Here is a 16,968-nt window from a genome sequence, read left to right on the forward strand (position 1 = left end):
ATTTGGCTGTTATGAGTTAAGTTGAATGAATTTCCACACCATATTTTTCGCGATATGAATGTATGAAATAATGACAGTTTACTATGCCATGATATGAATTATTGAAACACGTATTACTACTGAAAATCTATAATGAAACTCGTTAAAATGTACATTTTGGTGTAATTACGTTTTTCTAAAGATATCCTAACACAATACATAAAACAATATCGCAATTAGGTATTTATCATGAGAGATTATAGAGTTTGGAATCTAGTAGTTATGGAACTCCGGCACTTCTAGTGTTAATGGCATACAGTATCTAAGACCCATTTGCAGAGCTCTCATCAGCACATTAAACATTAAAAAGTCAGCTTGAGAGGGGGTCATCCCTATGTTCCCTCATTTCTATGAATTGTGATATTTCAGAATGGGACGGTGAGAGGATGAAGCCTTCTCAGCAGCAAAAAAGATAGATTCACAAATGGAACAGAAAGGCTCACAGACATGTCATGGAAAATGAAAGTGAAACTGCTCAGCGTGGTGGTAGCGACAGCTGTGATATTAACATCGAACAAGATGCTGCGAGTGAGAAATTCCCCAGGTGTTGAGGAATGACTTGGCTGTATGCAGGATAAAGAGGAGTTCTGAGAGGATTATCGATACAGTACTAAAACTGATTGTCTAAGAGATTATATCCAAAAAAAAAGAGACAAGTGGAGGGAATGGAAATATACCGTACCTCCAGAATGATTTAAATAGAAATGATAGAAGGCAGGATGAGATATGGAAATGGAAGATTGACTGTAGATTCTAGCACTTTTGAAGAGACAACCAGTGATAAATGCTGCAAATGTAGACACAAGCAAGGAACAAATGTACAATTTGTCATGAAGCTAAGGTCCTGACTAAACTAATGGTGATCCAATTTTTTCCTGAAATACTGCAATGATTGACTATTTTGCAGCTGCTAAGGAAAGCAAAACAATGAGTTGAAACTGCAACTGTCATATTACGCAGAAACATAGTATGAAAGTAAATGTTGGGTTGATGGTAGAAACTTTAATTAACTCACGTATTGCATGTCAATCTTTTCCTCACATGTAATTTTTAATAGGGCATCAGGTTGTAACCATTAGCTAGTTGCTGTCCACGTAGAGAAACCTAGATTGGTTATAAAAGTTGTTTATTACCATTAACACTGATACCAAGTCAGGTAAAGCAACATTTTAGTGTTTAAAGAATGTACTGGTGTCAAGGACAAAATCACTAATATAGTCTAAAGCTTCAAAATGGAAATGATTACAGGCAACAGCTAGCTAAATGCTCTGAGCAATAAAATACAACACATCTTTGTGGAGCCATGTTTTTTCCATATTAACTGAAACCAAGAAAAGACAGTTCTGATTCATGATTTTATAATTATATAACCATAATGAGTGAGAATTGATAAACTTTATGTCCATAATTCATGAATTTTTGGCCGTTTATCGCTGCTAGCTTTGATGCTACACCATTTAGACTTTTCCATGATGCTTCTTCTTCTTCTTCTTCTTCTTTTTGATAGTTTATTGGCAGTTGGCAAACCAAACTTAAAGGTGCATTAGCGCCACCAACTGGACTGGAGTGTGAACAAGAGATAAATGCAGAAAAAAACAACTAAATTCTCTTTACTAAATCAATTTCTTTTAAAAACTTAGTAATATTGTGATATACCTTGCCTGCTATTTTTCCCAAAAGCTGTGACAATGAGAAGGTGTGGAGGTCTGCCTTACAAAATGGCTGAAAAAGGTGCTCTCTTTGGGTATTATATTCCTTGCAATGAATTAGAATGAGTATAACAGTTTCTGGCTGTTCCCATGATGCTCTGGCAGATCATTCTGACCAATCAAAAGCTTGTCTACATCTTGTCAACAAAATCCAAGATCCTATATAGTGAAGAGGAATCACCCCAGACTAGTTAGCTATTACCAAAGATCGTCCATACATAACTGTTCTAAAGCATGTGAATGCAAATATACTGATAAAAGACAGGTTTACAAAATAATATCATTATGCCCACTAACCTTTTTATTTTGCTGTGCTATAACATCACACTACTTCCTGCTTCAGCACACAGGACATTTAAACAAAAAACGACTGATGCTGTTGATTTTTCTGGAGGAGACAGTCTCCAAATTATGTGCACAGACTTACAGTGTGAAGCAATTCATTTCCGTTCATACAGGGTTTATTTTTCACCAGCGCTAAGCGCTACAAAAGACAAAATCATGAGAGTAGGTTGTTTATTGTGACGATGGAGTCCAGGCAGAAAAGGCATGGCCTGGCATCGTGATCACTATTCACCCGTTGGCACGTTCTCCATTATCTGTCAGTATTCTCACACACAGACACACACACACAGACACACACACACACACACACACACACAGACACACACACACACACACACACACACACACACACACACACACACACACACACACACACACACATATACTCCAAATCAGTCTCCCCTCATCGGTGAAATTGCTTTCAAGGGAAGGGTAAAAAATAATGTTTCACTGTGTTCATTCTACAGCAAAAAAAATAGTTAATCCAGGAGGTGGGCAGCGTTGTGTTTCCATTGACTCACCACTAGAAAGCGGTGAGATGGCTATCCCATCAACGAGCCGATAAGAGCAAGAGTAAATTCAATTACATCTCAGTGAAATGTGAAAGGTTTTTCTTCCAGCGTGAGAGCCACGCCCTTCACGTTTAATCTTTTCTCTGACATTGGTCCTCTTTGGAGGTGATGTGGGCCACGACCAGTGTGGTTGGCAATGTCAAAGCAGGTCTATCTCAAAATGGGCTTAGTGGGCTACTGTAGAAGCAAACCACTGGTGCATTTTATGCTTACGAAATGGGGTGAAAGAGTGGAATCAAAAAGAGAAGGTTACCTGGTCTCCAATAATAAGTCTGAATTCACCAACAATGCCCTTAACACTATAGCGTCAAAACTAAGTTCTGCGAGAAGCTACATCAACTTTGAATGATAATGAGTCACTGAGACGGAAACACTGTTTTCAGCTTCTTTTTCTTTCTTTCTGTTCAAGGTCTCTTAAAATCTTGAAGGTTTCTGCTCTGTTTTTGGACTGAAACCGTTGGGTCTCTTTAAACAAGTAACTCGTTTTGACCACCCATCACCTCTTCAAAACAATGCTTGAACTGACAGGGAATGACACAGCTTGACATACAAACTGCAAAGATGACTCACACACACAGCTGAAGTCATGGTAACGGCTGCACACTGTGCACAAAAGAATGACAAAGTAAAAAGGGATTCTCTATGAAACATTTCTTTTCATCAGCGTTGAGTTGTCTGAAAGTGGCTCGTTCAGTTTAGTGAAATGTGAAACACAAAAAGCTAATTTTTTTGTAGATATGTCTCACTTTTAATGAATACATAACTCCTCATTTCTAATACTGACCACACATTATTAAAACAGAAAAATATGTCATGCATAAGGAAGTTAGTGTGTCTACATCATTAAAACTCCCTCTCCAATCTAAACTTCAACCTTTCTCCTTTCACTCCCCCTCACTCGCCTCCTCTTCATTCCCCGTCTCTCATTAAAGTGAGCGAGACGACTGCAGCTTCAGGTCGCCCTGTCAGCAGTTTTTCGTATCTTCCTCCACCTCCTCCTCTCCATTCATTTCCTTGTTGATCTACTGTCGTGAGGCTGTCAGGACAAGGACTCTACCCAGTGATGTACGCTGAACCTGACAGTGTCACCCACGCCCAGGACACCTAATGTCCCTTCACAGGGAACAGTAAGGAACAACCTGTACCCTTTGGATCGCTACTTGGTTCAGTGTGTGCGTGACTGAGAGGTGAGGCAGGTGTGCAGGATACATGCAACACACAATTCCCCCTTTCTTTCTCTGTTAATACCTGCCTCTGTATGTGAATCTCTCACTCTCTCATGCTCCTGCAGGTTTTTATTTCTATGTCGTACTTGCTTGTGGCGTGGATTCATTTAAACACACAGTAATGATCTGGCACCAACAGGAAACCCAGATGTACAAAATTGCACCTAGCTGCGCAAAGGCAATACACAATCATGGCTGTGTTGAAGTGGAGCTCTGAGATTAAGCCATCAAATATTTGAAAAAAAAATTTATTTTTAAATATGTAACCCTAGCTTTTTTAAAGTGGAGGAATCATACCTCACCTGAGATAAAGTCATAGAAAAGTATAAAATATGTTATGAAATATATTATAAGGCTTATTAATAAGGATGTCCCAATCAAGTTTATTTTGGCTCTGGATACATAGCGTTAAATATGTAGCTGAAAAATTGAAATAACAAAATGTGCTTTCTAAATTTGGCATACTTTATTTTTCACAAGATAGGCTACTTTGTCCAAATACTGGAGGTCAAAACTATAAAGTTGATAACCTTAAGTTATTGATATGCATAAAAGTTTAACTGGGAGAATGCGTGAGTGTTTCCTCATCAACAATCTTTGGCTGAGTACAGACATCGACTTGCAGAGAGCACACAAACCAGACAACAGATACGTTTTATTTTGGACTGTCATCAACATACTCACAGAATTAACGCTCTGATTGATAACGGCTGATTCATCAATCACATTGTACTTTTGCTTCACAGTAATTAATTAAAGCAGCAAATCCGAATGTCAGGGGGAAATTAGGGTTGTAAAAACGAACCCATAGGCTATAAACCAGAGAGTCAGATATTTGGCTATAGCCATACACAACCACAGAATCAACTCAAATTCATCAAGAAATTTAGAGCGTGTCCGTTAAGTAAAGTTAACAAGAGTAGCGGTCAACATAATGCATGTAATATTAGCATTAGCAGTTATTGCTACTTCCAATTGAGCTACTCCTCATATTTACTGAAGCCATGTGCTGTTTTATTTACAGGGGCATGAAATCACACATTATTTTTTCAGAAGGATGTCACAGAAAAAAACACTCAGCACTCCTGCAGAAAGTGATTCACATGATAAAGTTGTGCATAATTTGTATTTAAAAGGTCAGCCAGAGCCTCATATTTTCTAAGCTCTTAGTACCTCTTCTGTTAGCTGCCACCAAAATGAAGCAGATTGTTAATTCTACCCTCCATTTGAACCCAAATGAGATTTACAGCTCACACTATGCCCTCTTTACTACCTCTGCAGTGGATGGGCAGGGCAGCTGAGGGCACCAGATGCCTGCTTTTCGGACATTTAGCTCTAGTTTTCCCTCCACAATGAGGCGTGCTGTAACACATTCGCACTGGCTGACATGATGAGGGTGAAAGGGATGGTCATTGGGCTCAAATTTTAAAACTGCAGTCATTGGCTTCTTTACTGTGACTAGGTGTGACAGAGGATGAAAATTTGGGCTGACAGCCAAAAGCAGAAAGGTCAGGACAAAATGTGCAGCAAGCATGTGGACAGACAGATGTCTCTGACTGGCATGACTTCTGTTTCTCATTAGCACCCCCTGCTGTCCAGAGGGAATTTATTTTGTCAATTTGTGGAGCTGCAGGCAATTTAGACAGTGGGACAGCTACACACAAAGAACTGAAACACAAACACACTCATCCCAGGACATTACGCTCTTTTTTCTTGACTCACACTCTCTCTTGCATACACAAACACTCACCTACACACAAAGGGGACATGTTATTGCAGCACGGTCAGGACGGAGTTGAGCTATTGACTGGCCTGCAGAGCGGGACTATGGGTATTCTGGGACCCTTGAGATGATGGAGAATAATAAGATGGCAGACCATTAAAGAAGGTCAGAGAAAGGAACAATGGAGGGGAAAGGGAGAGCATTAATACTAGCTTGGCACATTGGGTGTGCTTGTGCTCGTGCGCGCGTGCGTGCGTGTGTGTGTGAGAGGGAATAAGTGAGATGGCAAGAAAGAGAGGGATGCTTATTGTAGGTCAACGTGCCTATATATTATACACTGTGCTCGAAATCTTTATTATCTGAAATCACAGGAGCCGGTTGTAGCCAGGACATTCATCTGAGCCGTTTCAAAAGATCAAAGATTTGTATTCAGGCTGAGAACAAAGTGATCCATAATCTGAATTGAACTCGTAATGATCATCTAATTTTTCTCTGAAAAATGAAAAACCTACGGGAAAATGTGCATTTATTGTTTAATTTCTTGCAGTGACTCTGCTAGCACATAATGGTTATTACTGCATAGCAAGCCTTCCTGCATCATACTTCAATAGATATTATGGCAGTAGCTTTGCCTCCAGGGACAAGTGAGTCGGTGACCAAAACCATTGTTTAACATGGTGCAGTAAAGGATAAAAAAAATGATCAGAAACCCCCAAAAAGAGTTAGAAAAACTGCTTGCATTAGGCATTCCATGTTCTTTTCTCTGCCTGCCTCTGCAGAAAATAAAAAATCATTATGATTTTGTTATTACTTCCAGCAGCACATTTCAGTGGCAGTAGCTGTGCCTCCAGAGACCAAAACCATTGTTTAACATGGTGCAGTGTTGGATATAAATGATCAAAAAACCCAAACAGGGTCAGAAAAACTGCATACATTAGACATTATATACATTGCAGGAAATCTAATCATTGTGCTTATACTTTAAAATATAGTATTCATAATACTATAATAATACTATTCATAATAGTAGCAACTTGTACTATTAGAACAACAAATAGTATGAAACATATTTGTGGTACACCTGCAATTTGCACTTTCATAAAGACTCAGAAGTGATTTGAACGCCTCGGGATCCCCCAGTCGGAGCTGGTTAATGTTGCTTGGGAAAGGGAAGTTTGGGGGTCCCCTGCTGGAGCTGCTCCCCCCGCGACCCAACACCGGATAAGCGGACGAAGATGGATGGATGGATAAAGACTCAGAAGTGATTTATAAACAACAGATGACACGATATCCTGACTTTAGTCCCCAATATGGTTTAAGCTTCAAAAACACCTACATTTCCCGTGATGCAACTCGCTAGCAATTATTTTTCATTAGACCTTCCCTGCCTGGTAAAAACCCAAATCTTTTAAATTCCACCAAACCCCAGTTTGTAACACACACTTTCTGTTGTAATTTCGTGGCCAAGATAACCCTGATGATAATGACATAATGAGGGGTTGACAAAGCTCAGAGCCATAGTTTTTTTCACAGGCTGAGTAGCAGCATGTAAAATCGGTGGTGTGCCCCTTTAAATATTGTATTATATTACATTACTATCATCTGCTTGCAGTTTGTCTGTGTCAAAGAAGATCTAAGTAGCAGGCCCTAACATTTATACTGAGGCTGAAACTTAAAAGACTGCTGATTCTGAGACACACTAAGATGCTGCAGCAAAGTCATCAAAATGTTGTGCTTTATTAAATCTCCTCTGCAATAAAACCCTCCGCTTGCTTCACAATGCTGAGATAAGCTGCAGAACGGAAAGAAGAGAGGCTCTCAGATCTGAACATTTGACGCTCACCACTGTTCTGCTGGAGAGAGGGCTGACGTGACACTGTGCAGGAATGCGGCAGAGCAGCGTATAAAGAAGGTGGTGTTCTTTATGTCTGCCTAATCAAGGCCTAAATGCATCAAAAACGGTGAATTGTGTCTATGATCATGCAACTGAGCATGAGCAAATTTGGTATCACTGTGGTTAGTGCCTTAAGGTGAAAATAAATTAGTCAGAGCATCACTTTAATTAGAAATTACTCCAAGCACTCGCAGACTTTAAAGCTCCTTTCATTCATCCACAATGCCACTGAGTGCTGATTTCAATTTCGGGTGAATTTAGGCTACCCAAAACCCAGAGGATGTGTTTAAAAAGGAATAAGCTAGAACAAAAACCAACAGCTGAATGGACGGACCCCTGAGGAGAATGACACATGAGTGCTCCTCTGATTGGCTAAGAGACAAACCCCTTGAGCCAATAGGAGGATGACAACAGAAAAAGGGGGGGGGGGACATAAGGCTTACTGATGGAGTTGCAATTTTCACAATAACGGAGGACAAAAAAAAAATTCTTACATGTTACACATAACACTCAGACACGCCTAACTCCTAACAGAAAGTCTCTGGATGTTATGCTGTATCTTCCCGTTGTGCCCTCTGTTCCCATGACAACAGAACAGCAAGCCGACAAGGTCACTTTCTCCAGCTGAGGCAGCATGATAGCATGCAACAGAGAGAGACACAGGCAGAGGGAGATTATGGGGTGAAGAGGTCAGAGAAATTTGGTGAACTGTGATTTAGAATACCACACTTATGAAATTTAATTTGCGGATGCACAGGTGAGACTAATGCTGGGTGTCTGCTGGCGTGAGGACAAAAGCAGACATGATCTTGCACTTTAAGTTCGGCCGTGTGTGTGTGTGTGTGTGTGTGTGTGTGTGTGTGTGTGTGTGTGTGTGTGTGTGTGTGTGTGTGTGGCCGCAGCACATTTCATCAAAGGCAAGTCCCCCTGAACAACTAAAAATAGCTTCAGGCACACTTTCCCATCATGCCCCTGAACGTCCTCCAACAGAACGGATCAATCATTATACAGTATATCAGTTCCTCCATCTGTCTCAATGCATCATGGCTCCTGTAGTTCTCCCCAACAGAGACAGAACCTCTATTTGTCTCTGTTGCTGCTACCCAAAGTGACAAAGCATTTCCAGCTGTGTCCTTATTCATCCCATGTCACCTTTCCATTTGGCAGACAGCATGATTCCACTATTTAGTGCAGTTTTTTATTAATTCCAGTGATTAATTAGAGAAAAGGGTGTCTTGGCGAGACAACACAGCTGTATACTCTTATACAAGCAGAGGTGAATTAATTTCCTGCAGAAACACTGTCATTCTCCCCACTAAGATCTCTCAAGGTGTCAGCTTCATCTTAAACACTCATGCCATCGGCTTTTTATGCGTGTATATTATGATCAAGGACATTTTGAGGTGCAGATAAAAATTATGAAACAAGCCTCCTAAATTGAATCAGGCAATGACCCAAATGTGTTGTCCTTATGCTTTACCAGGTGCAGTGTGTAAAAATGCCTTTCCTCTAATTTAGTATTCTTTATAGCCTATCATAAAAGATAAGGTTGTAAACTTTAATTATACTCAGGGTTAAAAAAAAAGGTTCAGATCACCACTAATTTATTCTGATTAGACATATCCAAATGAACCTACAAATCCTACTTTTAACTTTTGAATGAACGGTTTTACAATCCATTACTCCAAAAATAGTGATACAATTCATTAGTTCATTAAGATTATCTGATTAAAAAAAGTATAAGGAGCTCATGAACTTGATAACTATTTTTTCCTCTCTGACAAGTTAAATCATTATGGCAGATTTTGTGAGCCAATTGCTGGTGTGTGTGTGTGTGTGTGTGTGTGTGTGTGTGTGTGTGTGTGTGTGTGTGTGTGTGTGTGTAGGTCATTTGTCAGGATCACAGCGGGAGGACTGATTTGAAAGGGGTTTTAGATGGTGAGCAAGATGTCAGTCTTTCTGTGCAGACAGTGAGCTGGCGGGGGAAAGCGGTCAGTTTGGCAGCTGAATCGTCGACAGACTCAAGGATCACGCCAAAAATATGTGATGTCACCTGCCAGAGGCTAACTGGTCAGTTTATATTTAACTCACTGACCAAAGAGTGTTTACTATCCTATCAGCTCCATCATTATGTGGATGACTCAGCCAACAAGGGATATGTTGTTGACTTGAACTATTTACTTGAATTCATTTCGTGAAGTAGCACGGAAGCATGGATACACAGCAGACTTTCTATGTTTGTGTTAGTCTTTCTGCTAAAAAAGTTCAGATCGAAGACACTGTTCTGCAAGACATCATTCTGTGTGTCTGGGATGCTTTTCCAGCAATGTGCTCCTATTTATAAGATGTCTGGTGTGGTTGCTTTCACATTTTTTGACCGTTTATTTGTTTCTACATGTGGAGCACTAAAGCTTATAACTCACTCACACACTCATATACCAATTCATTTAAATTCAGCACAATGCAGATTCTCTATAAGGGGAGCTGTCCAGTTATTGTTTAACGTGCGGGAAATGAAATAATAAATAAATTAATAATTGTAACAGCAGTTTAGACCTGTAAATGTCACTGGTAATAAATTTTGCAAATTGATTGTTTTTTTGTGACTGAGAGACTACACTGACAGGGCTAGTTGGTGAACTGCTGTCTAATGAGCTAGCCACTAACTTGTTGAGATTCTCTATTTTCTCTCTACTGTTGTGTTTACTCCCCCTCTGTCACAACTTTCATAGTACTCATTCTGTTATCTGCTCTGTGTTTTTCCCTGCTTGCCACTAATACTCATATCATTGCAGGTCTAGCCACTCCCTCCTGCCCTGCAGTGACCCCTTTCCCGCCATTTCCATCACCTGACATTCTCCGCCCACTTACTCACCTGTTTCCCATTTCTCCCATTAGTCCTGCAGAATACCCTATACCATTTCCACTCACTCCTTGCCAGATTGTCTAGTTTGCATCCGCCCTAGCGTGCCACACTTGCCTGCTTTTTCACCTTAGTAAACAAGAACTTTTATCTTACTCCTACGGTCTTTGTGATGTGCTTTTGAATTCAAGCTTGTTGTGTTTCGGAGCCATTACACCCTCTGCATTTTGTTTGGCATTTACATCATTTTGTTCAATTAAATAATGGCTGAAGAGGGGAAATAAAGCTGTCCAATCTAACAAGCTTGCTAACGTTCAGGTAGTTAAATAGTAGACTAGATGGAATTAAAGTGAATGGTGCAACACAGCTAATAAGCTACGATGGCTTCCACCATTTTGGACAATCTGGTTCTTGATCCTCTCAAAGGTCATCCTTGTAAAGGCGGCTTGCTTTTGGTTATTTATTTTGACCCCATGGGCGAATGCACTAATCCCACTAATTACATTGGAATAAATTGAAGTCACTGCCAATTTCAATCAAGTGTGATCAGGCCTTAAAGTTGCCACTGGTTGGACTTGAAGTTTGCGTCCAGAACTGCAGGGCTTCAGCTCTGCTCTTGGGTTATATTTGTATTTATTTATTGGAAATATAGAGTGATAGTGCAAACAACGGTTTCTGAATTACACTATTTATAACAGTAGGTCTGATACTAATTTGCATTTACCTGCATTTACCGAATAATTGCTCTACTTCAAAAGTTAGCAGCATCACTAATATTATCACTATAAATTTACTCTATATGGCAGTAAAGTGCCCTTTGTCTGGGGCATTTCTGCTGCATTGTGTTTTATCAGAGCAAGATATTGCACAAGGGACCTTGTACATTTTAAGTGACATCTCTAACCAACCCTAGCCAACGATTTATTGGCTACTTAACTGGACAAGGTAGCTGAGAATGCAGCTGCACTCTAACAGATCTGCTGGAAGAAGCTCTACCTCACAGTGTTCAAATGTGTTTACACTATAGACTGTATAGTAATAACCTACTGGTTTTGTGGACTGACGTTATGAAGCCTCAAGTTTGACAATTTGGCAGTCACCATCTTGGTTTTTTAAACCGGACGTGACGATATTTAGACGAGAGGGTGGAGTTGGGAAACAAGTGTTGTTTATGGTTGCAATGGCGCTAAAAAACGCTAAAGATTTTCAACCCTTCTGAAACAAGTCATCCAGTGGAGATTTATTGCTGGGTAGACGCGGAAATCCGGGTCCTGGTGCGATGTATCTGCATGTACGGCAGTTCAAAGAAAATTGGCAAACTTACCCTTAAATCAGCACTTAATGCTAGCGTTAGCTAGCTAGCTTTGTTGGCAGAATGCTGAAGAAGACATTTTAGGCAACCGAAATATTCAAATGAACTTTGATGAAGGGACAACACCCAAAAACAAGTTCACGGCTATTTTAATGTACACAGTGCCATGGATAAGCATTGCCAAGCCTCTATCATGATCGTGTAGCCACGCCCCTAAAGCATCCACTGCTTTATCATCTATTTTAAGATACATGTTACCATAATTTACAAAATGAGCATCATGCTGTATTGAAGAAGACTTAAAACTAGTGATTGAGACCATTAACTCATTATGAAAATGTTTAATGAGTTTATAAATCAAGGGAGAAGTAGGGTCACTTTCCTGGAAGCTTTTGTCCATTGTTTTTACAGTCTATGGTTTACACATACTGTACACAGCTCATTTTTTGATAGAACAACACTGCAGTTATCACCATTTGCACAAAAAAAGCTGTTTCTAAAGTGAGAGTTCACAGGCAACAGTTTCACGGTACCACTTTGGATGTGATCCCAAACACTTCAGTCAACCTCACACAATGGCATCAAACTCTGAACATAAATTTGTGTATCAGAAAGGTTATCACGAGCAATCAGATACTATTTTGAGCTTGTGTTTTCCTCGTCCTAGTGTCCACAGTTTGTGAAACTCTGGCAGTCAGTGAATAAGTGTGTGTGAACGAACATTTGTATGAAAATCTTATAGATGTAAATACTCAAAATGTTATTATTCATAGTTTTGCTTTACCATTCTCCAAGCTAGAATATTCTAATAACACTTTCCTTCCATTTATTCGTTTTCTGGGGCCCTGTGTGTTGACCACAGCTGTTCTCAGTTTTGCTGCAAAGCAGAAAGTTAAACCTCAGGTCACCTATGGAACTGTAAAAGTAACAACAAAACTCCTGTGTGCAATTTTAGCACACCGCAGCAGAAGATGGTTCCTGCACAATCAGCCCCTTCCATGAGTGATTATAGATCTGACTTGGTGACCCTGAATACAAATCCGCTATAGTCCCAAAACCCTCTGATGCTTCCTTAAAGCCTGGCAAGAGTGACCAGACTGTCAGGGTCAGTTTCCAACCTCCAAAGGGTCCTCATAATATGTGACAGTGAAATCCTCAATTCTTATTTCAGTTCACAACTTCCTACTTTCTCATTTAAATGATCCCACATATACGGTGTTATTACCTGCTTGTTTCCCGCTCCCTAACTGATCGGATAAAGCTCCCCAGGTGCAGACAGATATAAACCAAGAGCAAGTATGGCTTCAAATAAGTGCAAGGAGATCTTGTCGAAGCTCACGCTGGTGCCCTTTTCTGAGCTGACCCCTCTGACTCAGAGGTTTGAATTCCTCTCAGTAGAAAGAGCGGTGCAAATAAAATATCAGTGGTTGCCCTTTGTCTGTCAGCTTCAGAGTGTGAAATAAGGTTTCATTACATCCTGAAGTGGAGGCAGTGCACAAACAGGCAATGAGTTGTCCTTTTTAATCAGACCCTGTTAGGTGGCGATTGGATCCCCTCAATCGTGCAAGACAACAGAATTCACTCACTATTGTTTTTTTTGTTGTTGAGGGTTTTAGTAATTTGCGCATGCAGTTAGCATCAAAAATTGCAAAATATTTTCTTGGAGTTATAACAGAGTTATAACGGAATTAAATCTAAACACACACACACAATCCATACATTTTTTGATTCAGTGTAACTTACACTTTCTAAGGATATTATTATCTCTGATGTCCATTGCAAAAACAGTGTCCATAAATTTGCTTAGAAATCATAGATTTATAACTGCACAACTTGCCTAAGAATAATCACTTTTTTAAGTTTTCTTCAGTATCAAAGTAATCCATTGATAGTTGTCTGTACATCCATGGATGCAATGCAAACAGGAACAGCTAATAGCTAATTTGGCATACTTTTTACCAGTGGCACTGCAAATCTTTTAAAATATGGAGACAATTATATAAAAAAAAAAAAAAAAAAAAAAAAAACTATGCTCAAGTTGAAGGCCACAGCGCAACTGAATCCATGGCGACATTCTACTTCCTGTTTACATCCCCAAAAACATTATGGAAACTGCAGTTCCACAATGTAGAGATACTTAGAGCATGATTATTCCCCAAATAGAATTAAGACAAATAAAAAGAAATGAGAAAATCCATTAATATTAGCATGTGGTTTTTGTTTTACTTTACTAAGGCTCAGAATGACATTCTTCTGTATCCATTTATATACACCTATGTGAATGAAAAAAAAAAAAAAAACACAGCAAAAAAGCCTAGGATTAAGAAAGCTTAAGTGACATTTTGGCCAGTCTATTTTTATGGATATCCCTGCTGATCTGGGGGTGTGCACAGTGTTATGCGTTTTCCAGGAGTATGTAAATTATCTAACTGTGTGTATCATAGTGACACACTGGCACACACACGTACGTTAACACACACACACACACACACACACACACACGATAGACAGGGAGCTATGTTCTGAGCACTGCCAAGCCAAAGCATGCAACATGATAAAAACTTTTTTTTCACATGAACACAGATGTATTACATGTGTCAACAAGAAGGCCCACCAGTTTCCAGCATGGGAAAGACCCTACACATCAATGCATTATGGTAGTTTTACATTGCATAGTTACACTTCTGTTACATGGTAATATTCATACATGACTCTTTCAAACTTAACGTGACCACAGTGGAGAGACAAGCCCGAATGAAGTGAACATGAATGATGATGGATGCAATGAGGTGTGGGTGCTATGTTATGTCGCTGTGATGTGATGTGGTGATGCCACGTGAGTAAATGATCAACAAATCACTGACAACAATGCGGAAGAAATCAACAACAGAATACAGCTCTCAAGAAGAGATAAGACGCAACAAGAACAAAAATGAAAAAAAAGACAAAACCACAAGCTGCTTTCTTTCTTGGCCCCAGAGAGTTCTGCTTTGAAGTGGTTTGCTTCAGAGATTGGCAGGGAGAGGTTGTTTAGAGGAGTTGGAAGGGCACTGTTGTGCACTTTGTTTGTACCTTTAGCTAATGGTCCCCAAGCACAAAGCAATCACAAAACACAACAGCACCAAACGGCTTCTATCAACCAAAGTTCAAGCGGCTGAACCACGATCGATTCTTGTCTTTCAAATTTCCCCTCCGGCCTTGATTTTATGAAGTCACTCCCGTTCAGTTTTAACCACTGCCTATGAAATTTCATGTATTTAATAGAGGCATAAAGTGACGCTTGTGACAACAGCTACTGTAAGAGACTTGGGTTTTGAGTCAACGTCTGAGAATTTATCTGATAATGGCTTTTATGTTTGCTGCTCTTTAAATTGGCAAACAAGGCCAATAATAAGAGTTAACTGCTCTCCTTTCCTCCTACATCTCTACATCCTTCAGTCTATCCATGTGGCTGATTTAATACAGCACAGCTCTCTGAAGTGTTTAAAATGTGATTTTTGTATGCGCTTGTTGGTCTGCAGCCTGCTGTCACTTATTATGTCCGGCACCATGGGGACTACGATTTCCAATCAATATGCATTTGCCAGGCTAATACAATGCAGCAAAACAGTCCTGTGAAAGTAGCAGTCCAATAAAAAAGAAAACATTTTCAGGTGGATGGCTTAATTGCTACTGATGCCAGGTGATTACCATAATTTTCAGTGAAACTCTTTGTTTCTCTTCATTAAATAAAAGCATGTGCTGTCACTTCTGCTTGAAAGGGGCGAGATAATACCTGGCCAAAGGCGATTTATTATTTCTTTTTGCACTTGTGTATCTAATTCTATTTTTCCAGACTGCCCATTCCACGCAAAAAAATAATAAAAATGACAAAGCTGTCATAGAAAAGTAGAGGTATTACAGCAGCTAATTATTAGTTGCTCTTTTTTTCATTTTCCCCAGGACAGTGGGTGAAAATGATCACATCAAACTTACATCAGAACGTTTAAATTGGTACTTTGGAATTCATATGCAAGTGTACACAGTTGTATTTCCAACTGGCACCATCAGATCAATGTCATGTGCCAATCTGACATAAAAAAGATAACAGCGTAATGGCCCTGCTTTGCTTGCTAAACTCAATGTAATATTTTTCCAATTATTCAATTTCCATAAAGAGTCTCATCTCTTATTGGCTCATTGTGATCATCGAGGGAAAGAAATTCAGATTGTCCCAGTAAGAAACCTGAAGCATTTATAACCACTTCAACTTAGATAACACTGCTGGGGTAGTTGTGTTGCCTAACGTAGCTACTGCAGCAACCGCTATTAACAGGATGCATGATAGGTGGCTGCAATTCAAATTTACAAACATAAAAATTGAATTATTCAAATTAAATAAATAAGTTATATTATATATACAGTATATATTTGTGCAGATGTTACAAGGATGCAGTCGTCTTACCTGGGGACACAGGCAGTAGAGGTCTCCACCTCAGGGGCCTCTGGGGCAGGGCAGCAGAACTGGTGAAGCACTGTTTGGTTGCTGTGTGAAGAGCGGAAACAGAATAATAGCATAAATTAAAAAAAATATCTAAGGATGTCATAACGTACTAAAAGTTGAGATTGTTCTTCTGGTTTATAGTCCTGCATATTTGAGTCTTATTTTTCAGGTCAATTCCATCCTTTGGAATAATTTACATTAGATACAGTTGATACATTTCAACAAAACCTAGTGGGTGAAACTACTTGTCATTGTTTTGCCTCATATGCTTCAGAGTCATTCTAGATCCTGTTTATTTATAGTGAGACTTTCAGGATGGCCCAGTGCCGGTTAGGTCGGCAATCAGAAGACAATGGCTGCCTGGATTTGAGCCAGTGACAGCTTTGTTGCCCGATTTACAGCAGTCCTACTAAATCTAAATCTATTAAATCAGAACCAGAGTTCTTATGTTGGCTGCCATTGATGATTGCCAGATTTGGTCAGCAAATATTACACTCAGGTGGCATTGTAGAATATGAATATAATTCAGGATACACGCAAGATGGTTGTTCTTCCTTTTTATTGAGACATGATGTTGATAGTTGTACTTTGTACTAGTCATTCTTTCTAATTGTTTCGGACAACTAGCAGGAGTAGAGGCTCTGCAGTGTAAAAGTCTTCTTCTTTCAACTCATTTTAGGGGTGTTGATTAAGCTCATGATAAAATATCACAATCGTCACTTCCATGAACAGGTGGCATTCATCAGGCTAACATGAGCGATTCACGAAAAGTTTGTGCTGTTAAAAGAGTTTGGGTGAATCC

The 16,968-nt window shown here is 39.6% G+C and overlaps 1 protein-coding gene across 1 annotated transcript in view; it reads right to left on the minus strand.

Moving 5' to 3' along the window:
* Positions 1 to 16,170, minus strand: part of iqsec3a (IQ motif and Sec7 domain ArfGEF 3a) — a 79,627-nt gene extending 63,457 nt beyond the window's left edge. Inside the window, exon 1 of the mRNA XM_028570961.1 lies at positions 16,128 to 16,170. The gene's annotated coding sequence lies outside the window, so the exon portion shown is untranslated. The remainder of the gene's footprint in view (positions 1 to 16,127) is intronic.
* Between the last annotated feature and the right edge of the window lie 798 nt (positions 16,171 to 16,968).

This window comes from Perca flavescens, chromosome 23, assembly GCF_004354835.1.
Source record: "Perca flavescens isolate YP-PL-M2 chromosome 23, PFLA_1.0, whole genome shotgun sequence".
NCBI lineage: Eukaryota > Metazoa > Chordata > Actinopteri > Perciformes > Percidae > Perca > Perca flavescens.